This window comes from Rhinolophus sinicus, chromosome 16, assembly GCF_057876585.1.
Source record: "Rhinolophus sinicus isolate RSI-liver-muscle chromosome 16, RSI-T2T, whole genome shotgun sequence".
Classification (NCBI taxonomy): domain Eukaryota; kingdom Metazoa; phylum Chordata; class Mammalia; order Chiroptera; family Rhinolophidae; genus Rhinolophus; species Rhinolophus sinicus.
The window spans coordinates 15,738,662-15,757,544 of NC_142516.1; the positions used below are offsets into that span (position 1 = coordinate 15,738,662).

General features: G+C 42.2%; 1 protein-coding gene and 1 non-coding gene across 5 annotated transcripts in view; one reads left to right on the plus strand and one right to left on the minus strand.

The window, feature by feature from the left end:
* Positions 1-18,883, plus strand: part of ASTN2 (astrotactin 2) — an 839,436-nt gene that overhangs the window by 433,117 nt on the left and 387,436 nt on the right. The gene's annotated exons all lie outside the window — the stretch shown is intronic.
* On the minus strand, positions 3,139-3,242 carry LOC141571470 (U6 spliceosomal RNA). Its single transcript, XR_012496198.2, has one exon. It is a non-coding gene; the product is annotated as a U6 spliceosomal RNA (small nuclear RNA).

Below are 18,883 nucleotides of genomic sequence, written 5' to 3' on the forward strand. Positions count from 1 at the left end.
AAGGTGCTTTAAAACGGCCCCGACTGTCATCACTGCACTTATTAAAGTGTCAGGCTTACAGTAAATGTTTCTTTACCCTTCCTGACACCTTTCTTTGCATCTCCACAAGTCTTTGCCTCTCTAAGAGTATCCTAACAGTCAACTCTTTTCATATTGTTTTCTTCCTTTTTTCCTCATCTCTCCGTTCCTTTGTAAATTCACGGAACCTATGAGTTATATCATCTACCCTTTGCAACCGGAACAGTGCCCAGCTTTCCGCTTTGCACGTGGGGGGCCTGAGTATCTGCAACAGAAACTGGACGTATGTAGAAAGGTTAGAGGAGGAAGAGCTGTTCCTGTGAAGATGTGTGAGTAAATACAAGCTCAGGGGTGTGTCACTGCTCGTTAGCATTCAAATCGATATGTGCCCTTTGCCTTGAATACCTGAAGAATTTAATCAGTGTTTATTTTTTAATTATTATTTTATAAATTTAAAGTTAAAATTATTGGGGTGACATTGGTTAGTAAAGTTATGTAGGTTTCGAGTGTACAAGTCTATAGTACATCCTCTATATATTGCATTTTGTGTTCACCACACAGAGTCATTTCTCCTTCCATTGCCATGTATTTGATCCCCTTTACCCTCTTCTACCACCCCACTCTGTCCCTTACCTTCTGGAACCCCCAAACTGTTGTCTGGGTCTATGAATTTTTGTTTCTTTGTCTTATTTGTGTTTTGCTTTCAGTTTTATATCCCACATACGAGTGAGATTATATGGATCTTGACTCTTTCTGTCTGACTTACTTCACTTAGCGTGATATCATCCATCCATGTTCTTGCAAATAGCAGTATTTCATCTTTTCTTATGACTGAGTTACAATCCATTGTATATATGTACCATGCCTTCTTTATCCAGTCATCTGTCGAAAGACACTTTGGTTGTTTTCATGTCTTGGCCACCATGAATAATGCTGCAGTGAGCATAGTGGTACATAGTGGTACCTTTCCAGGTAAATGTTTTCAGATTTTTGGGGGGTAGATAACCAAGAAGAAGGATTGCTGGGTCATCTGGTAATTCTCTTATTAATTTTTTGAGGAACCTCTATACTGTTTTCCATAATGGCTCTACCAATTTGCATTCCTACCAGCAGTGTATGAGGGTGTCTTTTTCTCCACAACCTCAGCACTTGCTATTATTTGTCTTGTTGATAATAGCCATTCTAACAGGTGTGAGGTGGTATCTCATTGTGGTTTTGATTTGCATTTCCCTAATAGCTAGTAAAGTTGAGCATTTTTTTCATATATCTGTTGGCTGTTTGTCTTCTTGGAAGACGTGTCTGTTCAGGTGTTCTGCCCATTTTTAAATTGGATTATTTGTTTATTTGTTGAGTTCTATGAGTTCTTTATATATTTTAGATATTAGCCCCTTATCAGAGGTGTTGTTTGCAAATATTTTCTCCCATTTACTTGGTTGCCTCTTTTTTTTATTGATGGTTTCTTTTGCTGTACAGAAGCATTTTAGTTTGATATAGTCCCATTCATTTATTTTTGCTTTTACTTCCCTTGCCTTTGAGGTCAAATTCATAAAATGCTCTCTAAACCCAAGGTCTATAAGTTTAGTACCTATGCTTTCTTCTATGCAATTTATTGTTTCGGGTTTTACGTTTAGGTCTTTGATCCATTTTGAGTTAATTTTGGTATATGGTGATAGATAGCAGTCTAGTTTTATTCTTTTGCATGTGGCTTTCCAATTTTTTAGCACCATTTATTGAAGAGCTTTTCTTTTCTCCATTGTATGCTCTCAGCTCCTTTGTTGAAATTTTTCTGCCCATATTTATGTGGATTTATTTCTGAGTTCTCAAGTCTGTTCCATTGGTCTGTGTGTCTGTCTTTCTGCCAGTACCATGCTGTTTTGATTATTGTTGCTTTGTAGAATAAATTGAAGTCAGGGAGTCCAGCTTTGTTCTTTTTCCTCGGGATTGCTTTGGCTCTTTGGGGTCTTCTGTGATTCCATGCAAATATGATGTTTTAGTTCTTTTGGTTTTTGTTTGTTTGTTGTTGTTTTTTCTATTTCTTTTTTTAAAATGCCATTGGGATTTGGGGGGGATTTCATTAAATCTGTATATTGCTTTGGGTAATATGGCCATTTTAACTATGTTGAGTCTTCCAATCCATTAACACAGAATATATTTCCATTTCTCTGTGTCTTCAATTTCTTTTAATAAAGTCTTGTAGTTTTCAGTGTATAGGTTCCTCACATGCTTTGTTAAATTTATCCCTAGGTATTTTACTCTTTGTGTTGCAATTGCAAAAGGAATTGCTTTTTTATTCTTTTTTTTCTGCTATTTCATTGTTAGTACATAGGAACACAGTGGATATTTGTACATTGATTTTGTATCCTGCAATTTTATTGTATTTGTTTATTGTTTCTAACAGTTTTCTGGGGAAGACATTAGGGTATTCTATATAAAGAATCATGTCATCTGCACAAAGTAACAATTTGACTTCTTCATTCCGAGTTTGGATTTCTTTTATTCCTTTCTCTTGCCTGATTGCTCTAGCCAGGACTTCCAATATTATGTTGAGTAACAGTGGTGATAGGGGGCATCTGTGTCTTTTTCCTGATTTTAGAAGAAAAGCTTTCAGTTTTTCACCATTAAATATGGTATTAGTTGAGGGTTTGTCATATGTGGCCTTTCTTATGGTGATGTACTTTCCTTTTATGCCCATTTTATTAAGTGTTTTAATCATAAATGGAGGTATATCTTGTTAAATGCTTTTTCTGCATCTATTGATATGATCATATGATATTTGTCCTGTGTTTTATGTGGTGTATCACATAGATCAATTTGCATATGTTCAAACATCTTTGCGCCTCTTGAATGAACCCCACTTGATCGTGATGTGTAATCTTTGTAATGCATTATTGTATTTGATTTTCTAGTATTTTATTTAGGATTTTTGCATCTGTATTCATCAGAGATATCGATCTATAATTTTCTTTATTTGTGTTATCTTTTTTTTTTATTTCAACTATTTTATCTATTTCATCTCTTTCCATCTCTCTTTCTCTCTCTCTCTTTTTTTAAATTAGATTCATGTGTACAAAACAATGTAATATTAAATGTTAGACATTTCACCCCTCACAAAGTGATAAAAAATATATGGGACACTTCACAAATTTGCGTGTCATCCTTAGGCAGCGGCCATGCTAATCTCTGTATCGTTCTAATTTTGCTGTATGTGCTGCCGAAGCGAGCGCTATTTGTATGATCTTTACCAGGTTTTCTTGTCAGGTAATGTTGGCCTCATACAATGAGTTAGAAAGTATTGCCTCTTCTTCTGCTTTTTGGAAGAGTTTGAGGAGGACAGGTATTAAATTCCCTTTGAATGTTTGGTAGAGTTCACTAGTGAAACCATCTGGTCTTGGACTTTGGCTTTTGGGAAGTTTTGGATGATTGTTTCAATTTCCTTACTGTTGATCAGTCTATGTAGATTTTCCAGTTCTTCATGATTCAGTCTCGGAAGCCTACATGTTTCTAAGAACTTGTCCATTTCTTCTACGTTATTGAATTTGGTGGCATATAGTCCTTCGTAGTGTTCTCGTACGATCCTTTGTATTTTTCTGGTATTTGTCATAACTTTTCCTCTTTCATTTCTGATTTTGTTTGCTTGTGTCTTTTTTCCTTAGTGAGTCTAGCCAGGGGTTTGTCAATTGTATTAATGTTGTCAAAGAATGAGCTCTTTGTTGCATTCATTTTTTTTCTGGTGTCTTTTTGTTCTCGAGTTCATTTAATCTGCTCTAATTTTTTATTATCTCCTTCCTTCTGCTGACTTGGTGTTTCATTTGTTCTTTTTTTTTTTTCCTTGTCCTTTAAAATACAATGTTAGGTTGTTTATTTGGATTTATTTTTCTTGTTTCTATATGAAAATATAGTGTAATGATTAAACTGATGGACGTGGTGTCAGTCACAGCTGACCTTGCATTTCAGCTACTACTGTTAGGCTTGTAACATTCCTTCTCTGAACCTCATTTTTCTCATCTTTAGTGTAGATAGTAACAGACCTACTTATTGAACTATTGTGAGGGCCCAGTGCTGTTTTGCACATAAAATATCTGCCACATAGTATGTACTCAGTAAATGGTAGGTGTTTAGCGTTATTTGGAAGAGAGAGGCAGTTAGGAGACCGGGGACAGTGATGGGGAGGGAAGCTGAGACAGCTGTGGAGTGTCATCAGAAATGCTGAACTATAGCACGTTGAAAGCAAGGGGGAGATACAATGAGTTGTTGTACAGATGTGAAAGCGTGTGTGGAGAGAACTGTGGCCAAAGCTAAGTGGGCGTGGTCTCCAGGGAAGGGAATGCTCCACTGCTCGCTGTTTGTACCGACAGCCACTTGTATGTAACAACAGATCAGTGCAATAGTATTTTCAATCACTTACTCATTTATTCCAGCAACACTTACTAAGCATCTGCCACAGTCATGATCATGAAATAGGAACTACAAGGGAGGCAAAGACCCCCACCTGAGATGATTGTGTTCCGAGAGGGAGGTAGCACTTGATTAGACAAGGGGTTAAAGCCCAGTAGAGGCCGTACATCGTTCTTTGGGAGCCAGCAGGTATCAAAGGGATTGTCTGGTGCAGATTTCTGTCATAACTACATATTCACTGTGGCCAAGACAATTCAAATAGATGGTGCCAATCTATCCAAAGCGATGTGTTCCATGAATACTCATGAGTGTGTTGTTACACAAGTGAGTTACCAGAGCGGCTAAAGAAGGAACCTGAATACCAGCAAAAGCCAGAAAAACAAAACCCACCAGCTTCTTTTAGTAACAATAAATATAAAAATACTAAGAAGCCCTATGATTGTAAGGCTCTACACAGCTCTACATTTATCACTGTATGGCCACGTGACAGGATCCTATGCTAAGCGCTCCACATGAATTATGCCTTTTAACCATAGAAATCAACCTTGTGGGATATAAGAAGCCAGGGACCTTAGGGAGAGGTTCTGGTGACCTGTACAAAAGTACAGGTGCTGATGGAAGGAGACAGAGACACCCTGGCTTCTACACTTCTCGCCTAAACACTCAAGATTTTCTGAATTATCCACAAACAATGGAAATGAATATCTTTGGTACTTGCATTCAGCCTGCTCCAGAATAGGCAGTTCAGGCTGTCCGCTTTGCTATATTCCAACTAATTAGTTTACCCAAAACTTACAAATCGCAATTCACTGTTCTCAGATTGCCTGCTCTCTTTTCTTCCTGCTTTCTTACACATCTTGTTTTTTGCTTTTACTTCCAAATAATGGCCTCATGGCTGTCTCCCTCTTTTATAGTGAACTGCATATAGCTAACTGAGTATCTCTGAGTATTCTCTACTGAGGAGCTTGGGCGTTTGAGGCTGCTGCAGATGGGCTCGTATGATTAAGAGAGTTGGTCAAACATTGCTTGTAATACCAATGGAAAATAATAGCAATGCCAAGGCATCCACACTTGTTTTGTGAAGGCGAAGGTGTTGAGATGGGTCCTGATGACACGAAGTCAGGGAACAAAAAGAAGAAGGGGGAAGTAGAGGTTCCTGCAAGAGCAGACGAAGCTACCAAGGTCATAGGAAGGACCAAAAGAAATCTCTGATTTAGAGGGTGGGTGATGGGGGCACAGTTCAGGCATCTGTATAAATTATTGAGATCAATATGTGCTTTGAGACACTTTAAAAAATGATCCTAAGAGCTCTGATGAGAGAGATCATTTACAGCAGGAGTCCTAGGAAGCTCATTGCTGGTGTCATGGGCAGTGTGGTATTTGAATGAGGCCTTGGCGGTTGTACAGGGAATGCCGTTCCAGCCAGGGAGCAAAGGACAGTGGACCACTTTGAATGGAAGATGACAAAGAATGGAGGAAGTAAGTTTTGGGACTTAATCATAAAGGACCTTATTTCCAGGCTAGGGTATTTCAACTTGACCCCAAGGACAATGAGGGGACATTGGACACTTTCCAATATGCATGCTCATTCCTGAGTGTGTGTGTGTGTGTGTGTGTGTGTGTGTGTGTGTGTGTGTGTCCTTTTGTATGGAAGGAGAAAAGCAAGTGGTACAGGGAAGGAAAGGTACATATGATCCAAGTGGGGCACTGAGAAGCTTGGTCTTCCTTAGTCATTAATCATGGCCTTCCCGCAATATGTACCAAAAAAAAAAAAAAAAAAAAAAAAAAAAAGGAACAGCTGGGCCAGGTTTGGGTCTGTTTGGGAAACTCAAAGAAGTCCTTAGAGACTGTAGATAATTCCAAATGAGAAGGCAGTTCCTGGGCCAGCCCCAAGCTCCTATTAATGTATCTGTGTATCGGGGAGACTCTACGAGCATGTGTGTGTTTGTATGCACACACATACATCTGCATTTCCTTTAAGGCAAAGGAAAAGCAGCCTGACTTTTCTATCCCTCTAAGACTACAAACCCCAAATGATACAGTATGGCAGGAAGAAGCACATCTTCTGCTTTATTAAAAAGCTACTTGTAAGATAACCACGATAGGTAGGCATTTGTCCTCTCGCTGGGAGATCCCTCCCTCTTCCCCACAAGGTTCTTAAGAAGAGCTATTAATGTAAAACACTTAAGAGAATGCCTAGCATATAGGAGACACTCAGTATATAATCACTGTGAAAATTAACAAACAGAAACTTTATTTAACATGGAGTTGGGAGGCTAGAAGAGAGAACTCGCACTCATGTGTCACTCAATTCACATCACTGACCCCAACAGGAAGACATACTTTGCACCTCTGACAAGAAGTGACACTACTTAACTGCCTCTGCAAGAGAAAGAAAAGATTCCTCTTTACCTAATAACAACTCAGCCAATGAGAGACTGTCATAACTCAGCCAATGAAAAGTCTCTATACTTTGAACTTTCAATTTCCTCCAATGGACTCTGTGTTTACAGCAACTCCTGCCTAGTTCATAAAAGAGCATTGCACTACTTTGTTTCTCTGGACTTGCATGGGGTTCGCCATTTGACTGCATGTCCCAGATTGCAATTGTTTTGTAAAGAAAAAAATTTCTCCAGCCATTTTCCTGGAGAAATTCCTGGAGATATAAATGTAAATGTAAATACACAAACGTCTGTGTGTGTGTGTATACATATATATATATATATATATATATATATATATATATATATATTTATATTTATATATTTCTATTTTATATAAATAATATTTATGTGATATATATATGTATATATATACATATATATATATATATATGTATATATACACACACACACACACACACATATATATATAATATTTGGGGGTCAACATCCCTATACCATAATGATGATGAAGGTGGTGATGGTGGTGGTGGTGGTGATGGTCATGGGCTAGAGCTTGGGGCAGAGTACTCAAAATAAATGGTATGACATTTTGGTAACTGGGATTGAGAGAATAATTCCTTATTTATTTGTTTGTTTGTTTGTTAGTTAGTTTATATTGAGGAAGCAAATTGGGTGTATTTTTTTTAGCATGGAACCGAGGATCAAGAGACTTGGATTTTAATGTATCATCTGCTCTTTGGACCTCATTTTTCCTCTGTGAAATGAGAAACTAAATCCTAAGGATTTTCTGAGTTCAGGCCTCCTCAGCACTTTGGGCAATTTGTCCTAAGTCATACATTAGTCAGGGGTGAAGCTTCCAGCCCTGTTATCTCAGGGAAAAGGTTTTAGGGGAGGCACGTCTTGGCACCACCAGCAAGGGTTTGCACCTAGTGAGACCTGTTCAAGATTAGAGCACACGCCTTTGCAACGTGATTAGCTCCCTGTCACTAGAGCAGAGCCTGGTGACCACTCCATGGGGATGATCCAGAGAAATCCCTCACATTGATCAGAAGTTGGATTAAATCTCCTCTGCTATAAGGTTCCTCCCAAGTCTGAGATGTAAAGATTCTAATTTTTGATTCCCGTCTTCTAGCTCTTTTTGAAACGCCCCCCCCCCCCCCCCCCCCCAGTGCAGACCAGCCACACATTAGTGGCCCTGAAGCAATCACCACTCTCAGGGGCAAAAGCTGATGGATGGCCCTGCCAAACCAGATCAATGAACATTGGGTCATATCACAAAACAGGAGCTGTTTCCTACAGCTCTCTCCTGCTTGCTCACCTCTTTTCAAAAAAATGCAGATGGCACCACTCTTCCCTAGTCAGAGGTCTGATTCTGCCTAGGGAAGATAGAAGGTCATGAGGAGCCATGTAAGTGCTGACTTGGCCCATCACGGAGTAAATATCTCATTGTAGAAACAGGATCAGCCTGACCTGGAGGCAAAGAAACAAAAGGCAAAGCCTTGCCCTCCGAAGAATAAATTGGTTGGTGGAGGTGATAACCTCCAGATGTGAGAAGCAATTAGAGAGAGCGATCACATAGGGGAGACCTGGGCTTCTGACCTCTGTCCAGCTGGGCCAGCCCGCCCAGGTCTGCACGTCTTCTTCCACAAAGAGAACTTTGATTAGAATCTTAGTGTTGTGCCCTTGCTCCTGAAGAGGGCAAGCTGGAGATGGAGACAGACTGTGTGTGCGTCTGAACATTCATCTCCTCATCAGTGAGGTGGCGTTGCTGGTCCCCGGCGCTTACAATGTTTTCTGAGGTGCAAGAGAACACATACAAAGATGATGACTACTCCGCCAGCATAAACCCCTTCTGGCTCCGCGTCTGGCCCTGTGAGGTCGCTTCCCGTCTTTATGTCTTATGAGTCTATTAAGTCACCCTTTTTTAAAAATAAGTGTTGTCAGAGTGAAAAAGCAGAAACCCTTCATTCACCAAACTTACAGTCCACCCCAAAGGTACCCACTGCTTAGCAATTTGGTTTTTTACTCCCAGCACTGTTGATACGCATTTATATGTGTAAAAAGATAGGCTTACACTGTATACGCTTTCTGGAACTTTCTCTCCCACTTAATGCAAAGGTTTAATGATGTTTCCACGTTAGTGCACACAAATCTACAGTATTCTTTTTCCGCAGCTGAGTAATATGCCATAGTACTGCTGTATCATGATCTGTTTAACCACCTTCCAAAACGGGCCTTAGAGTTACTGTATTTCTTTTACTGTTACAAACAATGCTATAGTAAGCATCCTTGTTCATATATTGTTGTGCCTTTGTCTAAGTAGTTTTAGGTTTTATCAAGTAGAATTATATGGTAAAAGGAAAGTCGCTTTAAATTTCCACAGGCACTGCCAAATTGCTCCATGAAGCTATGTATGATTCCTAGGGTTAAATTAGTCATTATTAAACATAGTATACTGATTAACAACCCACAATGAGTTAGGCATTCTGACTCTACACAGCATGAATCAGGCACAAGGCCGCCTTTGAGAAGCTTATAACTTGTTATGGGCACATGCTTTGTAAACAGTAACAATTCCAGGCATGGTGTGTTCAGACACAGCTCAGGGAAGATAAAAAGGGCTGTCTGGGGAAGTTGGCCTTGGACTTGGCAAAGGACAGGAGGCTGTGATTGTCCCATTCCTAGGGGAGTCCCACCTTTCCAAGTGATCAAAGAAGACTTCTAGAAGGACACGGCCCAATATAAAAAACCAAGGAGGTTTGAACAGGGAAGTAGAGAAGGTTGCATGGGCATGGGTCTGAAATAAGGCAGGCTTCGAGGCCAAATAGACCGAATCCTTTCTAGTGAATGACCCTGGGCAAGTAATTTGACCTCCAAGAACTCAGTTTATTCATCTGTAAAATGGAGGTGGTAATCCTAGTGACCGCAGATAGTCATCGTCCATTATATCACCAAGCACTTAATGAGCTCATTCAGGGGCCCTAGTGCTGTCCTAGAAAATGAGGGTGCAAGTGAAAAAAACCACATAATGCACCGCCCCTGTGGGGGACATACCACATTGTAGTTGAGGGCAAAATGAGGCAATATATGGTCAAGAGCTTAACACAGTATTTAGAACATAGGAAAACATGTTCTAAGGCAAGAAAGCGTCATGAGCATGAGTGGGGCTTGCAAGAGACAGGTGGGACGTTGACCCAGGGTCTTTTAAGAGAGCCTCAACGTTGGTGGTTCCCATTTTTCCCTTTCTTTTGATCCGTCAGTCAGCCCCATTCGTGTTCTCCCCTTTAAATTATTCCCTGTTAATGGTGCCTCTTACAGGAGCTAAAGAACAACTCTTCAGGTTTTATGCCATTAAAATTATTTATAGCTTCCGTGTAGAGCAGAGCCAGCTGGCCTGACTCCTCTGAGCCTGACAGATCGACTTGGGGGGGACGGAGAGAGGGGCTGCTTCTGAGATGGAGACACGTGCTCAGGAAAATACCCTCCTTCATCTACCCAGACTGCTGCTGTCCTGGCAGGGGTGGGGAGCGGGGGGGCGGTGGAGACTGTTAGAGCCCAAAAAGCGCATCTGATCCAGCCCCCACCTCCATTTTACTGTGTTGAGAGGACTAGAAGACAGTGTTTGGGACAAGATTTGTCAATTTGAACAACTGCATTGCAAAAAGCAAGAAGGGGGGTTCTTGCCAGCCACGAGCTGGGGACCACCACACCCCAATCCATAACATATCAAAATGACTTAAAGAAAAAAAGCAACAACAAAAAACAACAATTGTCATGGTCTAAGAAATTCCAAGAACTGTTCTGTGGTCAGCAGGGAAGAAGGGGCCTTGTAGCGCTTAGGAAGCAAGTATGAGACCTCCTGACCTTAACAGAGATGGACCTTTAGTCACAGGTTCACACATATCAGAAGGATACAAGAAATTTGAAAAATGTCATGGTATTTGTCCAGTGGAATTTTTAGGACCATAAAAGTATTCACAGGGTGAGTTCCAGGGGAGTTGAATTATTACCTTTAGGCATGTGACTGGCAGTTCTGTTGATCATGGAGGCTATGTTCCTCTTCAACATTTGGGGAAACAAAAGCCCAGCGATTGGACAGGACTTACCAAGGTCACTTAGCCAGTTAGGAGCAAAATTCCTTCTAAAGTTCAGGACTTGTAAACAGTGACCTCCTGCCTCCAACCTCCATCCCTACCCCATCAAACTTGTCCTGTTCTTTAATCCAAACCTGCACTGGTCACAGACAGGGATAATAACTGCTATGGGTTTAGCCTTGACTCTAGTGCCAAGCTCTGTGCCAAGCACTCAATGAACACAATCTCAAAACACCCTGTGTGGGAAGCACACCTCTTGGCACCATTTTATAGATGAGAAAACCAAGGTTCAGGAAAGTTAACAAACTGTCCAAAAAATGGCATAGTAAATAAACAGCAGCAGCTTTTAACTTGTGATATCTATTTATTTTTCTATTTATAAAAGAAATCCTCCATCATAAAAAAATGGAAAATAGAGAAAAATTTTTAAAGTATTTTTAATGCCCCATGCAAACGTAAATATAGATTGATACATTATGGAGTTTTGCTTTGTGTTGTTTTATTTTTAACTATATATTATATTTTTATATTTATAAGATTATAATCATGTGTTTGTATGATTTCGCAACCCCACTTCCTGTTAAAAACTAAGTATATTTCATGTTATTGTACAGTCTTTGAAAACATCGTTTCAAATGGCTGCGTAATAGTCCATGTAATGAGTGTGCCAGAGAGACACTAGGCAGGGAAGTAGTGGAGGGGGTAAGATAACATAGACAGAGACAAGCAGAAGGTGGAAGATTGACATTTGGAGGTAGAATGTAAATAACAAAAGAGCAAAGGACACTGAGAGAAGCCCATGTGATTTGGCCATTATTTATTCACAGGATATTTTAGGCAGGTTTTATAAGAAGGCATCAGCATGCAGGAAAGAGCTGGAGGGCAGATTCTACAGGGGCCTAAAGAACTGCTTGCATTTCTAGCTGGATTACTGCCACAACCCCCTGACCCACTGCCAGCTTCTAGCCTGGTGACTTGTGACAGGAAATTCCATTGAGTAGGGAGCTGCCCCTCCCTCCCTCCCATTCCTTGTCACCACCTGCAGGAAGCGCTCCTTACTCCCTGGGCCAATGAGCGTCCTGTCCTTCTACCCAGGTAGCTCTAGACACCTTGCCCGGCTGAGCAGGTGTGGGGAAGCCCCTAGGCCGTCACTGTATCCGCTGTGTTCACACCAGAGCCTCAGAGCCCAGTACAGCACTGGGTACATAGTTGGTGTTCATGTAATTTTACCCAATTAATTGGTTAGCCAATGAGCTGATTAATTAACATGGGCTACCTCACACTTCCCTTCTACCTGCCTTTCTGCTTTGCACTGATCCGTCATGGGTGTGTCTGGGAACCACGTTAAAACGCAGATTCTGATTCAGAGGGTTCAGAATGGGGCCTGAGGGTCTGCATTGCTCACAAGCTGCAAGGAGAAAGCTATTCCTCTCTAAAGCACTAGTTAAGAAATCCTGTTGTGGCCAGAATGAGGAATTTTAGCATCTGTACATTAACGCATTCATTCATCATTCATTCATTCACTAGACACTAACTGAGCATCTACCGTGTTCTAAGAACTGTGCTTGGGGCTGAGAACTCAGTCATGATCCAAGCAGAGGTGGCCCCTGCCTTATGGATGCTTACAGTCTAGTGAGAGAGGCTGGCATTGATCCAACAACTCACCAATTAATCAATACTTGCAAACGGAGCTACATCCCAGAGAAGAAAGTGTCATGTTATGAGAGTTCATTGAGATTGGGGCGTGGGAGGGTAACCTCAACAGGATGTCGGGACAGCTTCCCGAGAAAGTTACAATTGGTCTGAGATCTAAAGGATGAATAGGGTTCGAGAGGGAAAGGGGCAAGAGAAAAGCATTTCAGGCAGAGGGAACAACACATGCAAAGATTCTGTGGGTGGCAAGAACATGGTCAGTGTCACTGGGGTCTTTGCAATCCACAGGAGCCCTCAGAATCCCTTGTCATTTAAGTTAAAAAGTAGCAAGAAAAAATCTCCCCAGTGAAATTAGCACCTTTGTTGCCCAAATGGTGAAACAATGGTATTTCCTAAAAATAATGAGGAAACTTGGATGAGTGAGAAAGGTGAGGATGGAGGTGAGAGACGAGAGAGCCACATCTGCTTTGGGCTAGTACAGGGGACATGTGATATAGCAAAAAAGTGTACAGGTTTTTGATGTGAGAAAGACCAAAGACCTGGATTGCAATCTATCTTCCATCCCTTACCAATTATCTTAGGCAAGATATTTAAACCCTTCTAAATTTAGTCTCCTCTTCAGTAAAATGGGAAAAATTATATAGTTCCTATGTTGCAGAGCTGCAATTGGACATTTTTGAGGTAATTTGCATAAAGCAGCCACTCAGTCACTTCCCCCCCTCCTGGCCTTCCAACCTCAGACGCCCCAAACTGATGTCCAAAGGGCTTTGCGGGCGCTTTTCCTTGATGGTGGGCCATCCAGGGTGGGGGGAGGTAACAGATGAAACACCACCGTGCAGAGATAAGGTGACCCTCTGAAGAGTCAATGATGAAAAATAAACTTCTAAAGCTTGGGTTGTATGCTGATCTGCTGGTCAAAAGCCTTTTCCCCAAGGAGAAGGCCAGTCACCACCATGGGAACTGCTCAGTCTTCTGTGGTACTTCTAAAACTGCCGCTCCAGACATGTTTAGATATCGGCCCCAACTGTCACCTTTCAACAGTGGTGTTGATGTGTCTGCAAGGAGGATGGTCCTCAGGGCAGGAGAGGGCAGTCTGCAAGTTTGGCAAAATGGGAGTCCTTGAGAAAAAAAGTTTGCAAAGAATACCCTGTACTTTGGAGAAAGGGGTTGTGGAGCTGTCCCCCAATCCAGGGCTCCACCTGTGTGAATCTGAGCACAGAAATGTCTCAAGGGCGTGCCTGGAGCTTTGATACCACGTGCATCTGAGGCCAAAGCTCAACTGTGTCACGTGCTGGTTTTATGGCTACGGGTTGGGGATTTCTCCTCCAAGAACCGTAGTGTACTGATCTGTAAAATGGGATCCCAGGGTCTACCTTGGAGGGCAGTTGTGAAGGATTGAATTAACCAGTGGACACTAAACACCTCCGCAGTACTGTCTGCCTTAGGGGGGGCCATGATTGCCGTGGAAGGGGACTAGGAGGAGAGGGCAGCTGCCAGGGAAGGCAGCCGTGCCTCTCGGCCCAACCACTTAGCACTGGGTAACACGTGCACATGGTCTTATCGCTGAGTCTCAGATGTGCAGGGCAGTGGCCACCTCTGCATGATGGGCTTCTGATGACAATGATCAGGATTGAAATATGTCAGTAAAATCTACCGCCTAGAACGAAGTAGGCCCTCAGTAAGAGTAACTGTATTATTTTGCTGTTGTTATTATTATTGTTATTAATCAACGACTAAACACTGGCATAAGCTTAGTTTAGACTTGACCTGCTTGGCCAGAAAGAAAAAAGGACTCAGGACTTAGATGGTTCTTCAGAAGTTCAGAGCTATTGTCTTTCAAGGTACTGAAGATTTACTTGCATCATCTAGTTTATTCCCATTTTACAGATGAAGAGCTGAGGCCCCAGAAAGATAGGTGTCTTTCCAGTGTTAGCATAGCTAGTTGGTAACAGCCTGAACTTAATCAGACTCATGGTCCAATGCTCTTTCTACCACAGCATCACAACTCTCATTCAACAGCTTCCTTGCCATTCAAACATCTCATCACCATGGCCCCAAATTCTCCTTCCAGCCATTACCCCCACGCCTTTCCTATCAGGGACTCTGTCCCATCCAGGCCCCTCTACTTACTATTAAATTGAAAGCACCCTATGTTCTCCAGCCTCTATACCTTAGCTGGCGCTGTTCTTTCTACCCAGAATGCCTACCCCACCTTTTACCTAAGGAAACATTTCCAGCGATCTGTTCCTTTTCTTTTCTTGAGGTCCGTGAAGCTAGAGATACACCCACAGAGGTATGCTGCGTGAGAACATGAATCTTCAGATCTTACCAAGGATGAGCTCCCTATAATTTCCATGAGGAATGGATATGAAGCAGCTCAGCCCACGTGGCCCCACTCACCTTCTCGCACACGCCCGAGAGTTACGAGCAGTATAGATTATTTTAATGATAGTATTATTTCCAACAGCGTCTCTCCCATCTGTTCTTCCCCAATTATGAATGCAGGAAACCAGCATGTATCTCCATTCTGGCAGTAGAGAATAAAATATAAGTGCTATAAAAGAGAGTATATTCTTTGAACAATGCAGTTGGCACCTGTGAAGCTTGCCTTGTGTTTCAGACTCTTCTACATCTTCGAAAGGGAGCCGGAGCCTCCTTCAAAAAAAAACAAAAACAAAAAAACCACAGTGTGTCCTAGTCATCCACTCCCTTTCCCCAAACTCAAGGCTACCAAGAAAGGACCAAGCCAGTGAGGTTTTATCTGAGAAAGAGCCTGAGGGTCTTGTGAAAATGGCCCAAACCCAGGTGAGAAGAAAACACAGTCAATGGGAAGTGTGTTTGCCACATCAAATTCACAAGGTAGGGGTTGAGGCTGGGAGAAATGAGATAAAGCAGGTGCCGCAGATATGGGCAGAATTGAAAGATCCAGAAGTTTGGCAGGCAGAGTAAACTGAAAGTGTTAGCATTCCTGTTTTTGTACATGAGGGGAAAAAAGGCTCAGAAAGGTTAGGCTACCTGTGTGAGCTCACACAGCAAGGAAATGGCAGACCGAGTTCAAACCCAGTTCTGATGAGGAAGTCTTGTGTTCATAACCACCACACAGACTCTAATAAGCTGCACACACCTCCCAAGCCCCAGCCACAGGTGAATCAGCATGCCTGTTTGCACATCCTTACCTACCGAGCTAAACCCAAGTTGGCATCTCTCACCTCTGCCATGGGCAATAGACAGGATTAGACGCAGAAAGGAAAATAAAGAAAGGGCAGCCAAGTCCTAGATTTCAGAAAACAAATCATTCTTCAGGCAAAATACACTTCGGGGGAAAAGAAATCCCTGAATGTTTTATTAGAGGAATTCAACAACTACAAATATTAACAGCAAGCCTATGAATTATTGAAAATTCAGCTACCTAAACCAGCCTATAAATTAAACATGAAAAGTTCTTGTCAGAAAGGAAGCGGTCTGGTTTGCTCTCGGTTCTTAGCTCTTAAGAAAAAAGAAGGCTGACTTTGTGTTTACTGAACACCTACTGTGTGCCAAGCGCAATGCTTTCCTGTTTCCATCTGGAGTCTCATAGGAAGCCTTGGAGAGGGAGAGATTATCAGTTGCTTTTTACAGATGCCGGAAACCAAAGATTTGAGCTGGAGAGCGATTTCTCCAGCGACGCACAGTTAACAGGGGAACCGAGGCTGAACCATCACTTCCCTGGATTCAAAGCCTCCTCATCACCTTCCCTGGACCAGGCCGCCTCTCGCCTGGAGCGCACCGGTAGCGGTACACACAGATGCCTTAGAGCAGGGGTGTCCAAACTGCGGCTCGCAGGCCAACTGCGGTCCACAATCCATTGCTAATTGGCCCGCAGCAAATTCCAAAAATATATTTAGTTTACTTAAATAAACCAAGTGAGGCAATACGTACTTCACCTCGAGTGAGTGGCCCGGCTGTTTGTGTATTTTACCGCATATAGCCCTTGGTGAAAAACGTTGACAAAAGTTTGGACAGCCTGCCTTAGACACACCCCATGTTGAACACAGCATCTCACCTACAGACCCCAGTGCCTTGAACATACACGTCGAGGCAGAGCCCCTGGAGTTATGATGCCGGGAGCCAGTCACACCATCATCGTTGCCACTGCTGGTACCGCTGCTATTTGTGTTGTTATTGTTTCTAGGTTAAGTTTTTATTTTGAACTAACTTTAGACTTACCAAAAAAAAAAAAAAAAAAAAACCTACAAAGATAACATTTTTCGTAAGCACCTCCCTCTATTGTTAACCTCTTACCTTGCCATGACTCCTTTGTCCGAACTAAGAAACCAGCATCGGTACATTACTATTTAACTAAACTCCAGACTTTATTTGAATGTCATCACCAGTGTTTCCATTGATACCTTCTTTCTGTTCCGGAATCCAATCCAAGATACGGCATTGCATTTAATAATCATGTGTCCTCAGTCTCCTCGGGTCTGAGGTGGTTTCTCAGTCTCACATTTTTCATAACCTTGACAATAATGAGAAATACTGGTCGGACGTTTTGTACAATCTTCCTCCATTTGGGTCATACCATTTCTACTAGCTGTGTGACAATGGATAAGGGACTGAGACTCCCTTACCTGGTTGTGAGTGTTACATGGGGTGAAGCATGGGAAGCCCCCACCCAGGGCCAATGGTCTCCACCATTATTTTATGGGATTGATCTTACTCTCCTGTGAAAGAAGATGCTATAGAGTAATTCCACATGGTGTACTGTTGGGCATCAGGTTACTTTGCTGTAAAATCACTGAGTCCCAGCACAAGAAGTACTAGTAGGCTTATTTGGTCTGACCTGCCACTGCTGCTTGAATACCTATCACAGGGCAGACAGCTCCACCAATGAGGCATGCACTGTTTTTTTGTTTTGTTTTGGGGTTTTTTTAAATTTGATTTTTGCATGCACTGTTTTTTGTTTGTTTGTTTGTCTTTTTTGTTTTTGTTTTTTTAGGCATGAGCTGTTTTATAAGGCACCTATGTTATCTGCAAGCCACTAGAAGTGGTCTTATTTCCACCTCACTTCTCATCCATTGAAAGTCTCATAGGAATCCTAGTCCACTCGCTCTCTACAGAATGACTATTTCATCCCTCCCCTCCCTGCTGGTACAGCCTCCCACCGTCTCTCCCAGTGGATGCCCTTGCTTTTCATTGAGTTGAGAAACACAACTAATGAGAAGATTCGAGTCTCCTAGCTTACTCTGGTATCTTTTACGATGGGTGCTTTCCCTGCTCCAATCTTCCCTGCAAGCACTCAACTCAAGTAGAGGTGGATTGATCAGAAGCAAAAGATGTCTGGGATCCAGAGCCCTTCACTTGTTTGGCCCCTGTCAGCGTGGAGGCTCCTGGGGGTTGTAGAATATTTGAGATGGGGATTGGAACCAAGAGCATTTGTATGTAAACATACCAAGTCCATCACCTAACGCATGGTTCTCAACGTCGTGGTGGGCAATGGCTGAAGACGTTTTTGTTTGTCCCAATTGTGGGGAAGGGTGGTACCCCTTCATGACTGGTACCCCTTCTAGTGGGTAGATGACAGGGATTCTGTTGGAAGAAATATCCTAAGTTCACAGGGCTGCTTCTCACAGCAAAGAATTATCTGGCCCAAAATGTCAATCTTGCAGAAACTGAGAAATCCTGGCCTGAAGAGATCTCAGAAGAAAGATACATGCATCTTTAAAGCCCTGTTGATTTGTTATGATTTCTTTTCTCATACCAAGTATTCACTTTCATACCTAATTTTGAATTCATGACTTGGGATTCTTTTTCTCAAAGAAGCCTCTCCAAATGGCATCGGCTCGGGCCCACACAATTTAGACTGTCCTTGCTTTGGGGCACTGGCTTCCCTCCTCCCATTACAGGCTTTGCTCTTGCAATTTCTCTCATCTGCTGCATCATGCCCATCAGTATAAACATTCTTTAAAATAGCTCATCTGACAGTACAGAACGAAACACTTTCCCTCACCCCTCTAAATGAATTGGCTTCCATTCCATTTTCTTCTCACCTTTTATAGCATAACCCCTCCAAAGAGTCACCTGTATTCAACACCTCCCATCTCTCACTGCCCTGTTCTCTTGAATCCATTTCCACCAGGCTTTCAACCTCCTTTCCTCCCAGTAACACACTAAAATGTTCTCGTCAATGTCTCTGACAACCGCCATCTTGCCCAATTTCCAGTGACCAATTCTCAGTCTCCATTTGCTGGGCCCCTTTGTCTTGTGTAACACAGCTGGTCACTCCTTCCCGCTAGAAATGTTTTCTTTATCTGGCTTCCAAGACAACACTGGCTCCTG